The following is a 1,821-nucleotide window of genomic DNA, read 5'->3' as shown; positions in this document are numbered from 1 at the left end:
CTCAAACATTTTCTAATTCCTTTTTTATCAATCCTTTGGAATTCTTCCAAATTGTGTTGCAAATGTTTTGTATGTGTACATTTTTGCACCACTTTCCTGGGCTGTCCTTTTTACCCTCCTTATCCACCCAATCCACCTGAAAAAATTAACCTAAAAAGGTGGTTTCTTCTATTGTCTTGGTTCTGCTCGGGTTGGAGGGAAGGATTGCCTCCTTAATACTACAGCTTTCTTCATTTTACCTGCCTGTCTCCTAAAAACTGTGTTTGTGAAATGCTAGTATTATGAACTTTGCAAGTTCTTTTCACAGTCACTCTCTTCCTGAAAAGTGTAGTGTATGCCAGTAAACTCTGAGCATGGGCCAACACTGGTGAATGGTTGTTGCTAGCAAAGTAAGTTCAGTTTTTGAATTCACACTTTCCAAAAATCAAATAAATAGTTGTTCCTTGCCTTGACCTGGATGGCCCTAGCTTGCCCAGTCTTGTCAGATCTCTGAAGCTAAGTAGGGTTAGCCCTGGTTACTCCTTGGAAGGAGTAGGGTTGCTACGTGGAGGCAGGCAATGGCAAACCACCTCTGTTCATCCTTTGCCTTGAAAATTGTACCGTGTTGCCATAAGTCAGCTGCAAAATGATGGTACTTTCCACCATCATTTGTTCGTTGGAGTCCAATTGTTTTATCTTTTGAATAGTAGTAATTATTCAAGATTTTTAAAGTGTCCTTTACTATATGGACTTTAAATATAAGGCACAGGATAGTTCCATTTGAATTTACTAAGAAGGATGAAAATGCTGATGTACTAATAAAAGCCAACAGCTTGTTAAAAGACTCTGTGCTGCTGTAGATTCATTACTCTCACTGTGTCCAAAGTGTTTTAATACTTGAGTGGAATCTGAAAAAATTACAGAACCCTATGTTCAGCTTATTCATCCTAGCAGGTGAATTCAGTTTATTGTCATTAGCTGCCACAATAATTTACAGTGGATTTGTGCATTATGGAATGCAGAATAAGTATGAAGTACAATTGCCTCTTAGTTTTCTTTGTTGCTCCCATATTTGAAGGTTGTACTACTGGGGTGGTGGTGTGGAGATGTATAGGTAAAGGAAATGTGAGGTGGTGTACTTTCTTAAATTTCTTGTCCCAGTGCTTCATAGCTGATGTAGCTCTGTGTCAGTCTAGTGCTAGAAAGAAGCTAACATGCCACCAATAAGCATGGCTATGTATTAACTCAAAAGCAGATTTTTTGTTTGCCAGGCAGGCACAACAACCATGCATGATTTCAAGAGCTCTAACTTGTATCCCAGTGTCTTGCTTGGTCAGAGACAAGGGAGTCAGAAAAGGAAATTTTGACAGGCGTGGCTTATCCAGGTAAGATACCCGTGTCAGATTCCACCAAGCCAACTACAGGGTGTTGTGTGTTTCTTGTTTTACAGGTAGGCTGTGTTTTGAAGATGTGTCTGGTCCTGTAACACAGTGGGCTATCCTTCTTCAGTATGGGTTGCAAATTCAGTACAGTTTTTTGTTGCATCAACTTCCTGTGCAAAGCTGCTCCTTTGGGGGATGATTCCTACTTTTTTAACACCTCTTTTCCACCTTCCAATGTGGAAGTTTCCTGTATGAAATCCCTTACCCCGGGACAGATTTGTGGTGGTGTTGCTGTTTTGATGCATTACTTTCCTGTACAAAGCTCCATGGGGTAATCATTTGTCTTTCTGCCCCTGTGCTCTTGCTCCTGTGCTGATACCTAGAGTCAGGTTCACCTGTTTGCCCCAAACTTCTTGCTATACGTTACTGTCAGCAAAGTGATCATTAGTTGGATGCAGTG

The sequence above is a fragment of the Gekko japonicus genome, unplaced genomic scaffold (assembly GCF_001447785.1).
Source record: "Gekko japonicus isolate JY-2015 unplaced genomic scaffold, Gekko_japonicus_V1.1 scaffold1596, whole genome shotgun sequence".
Classification (NCBI taxonomy): domain Eukaryota; kingdom Metazoa; phylum Chordata; class Lepidosauria; order Squamata; family Gekkonidae; genus Gekko; species Gekko japonicus.
Note: the sequence above shows the minus strand (reverse complement) of the source record.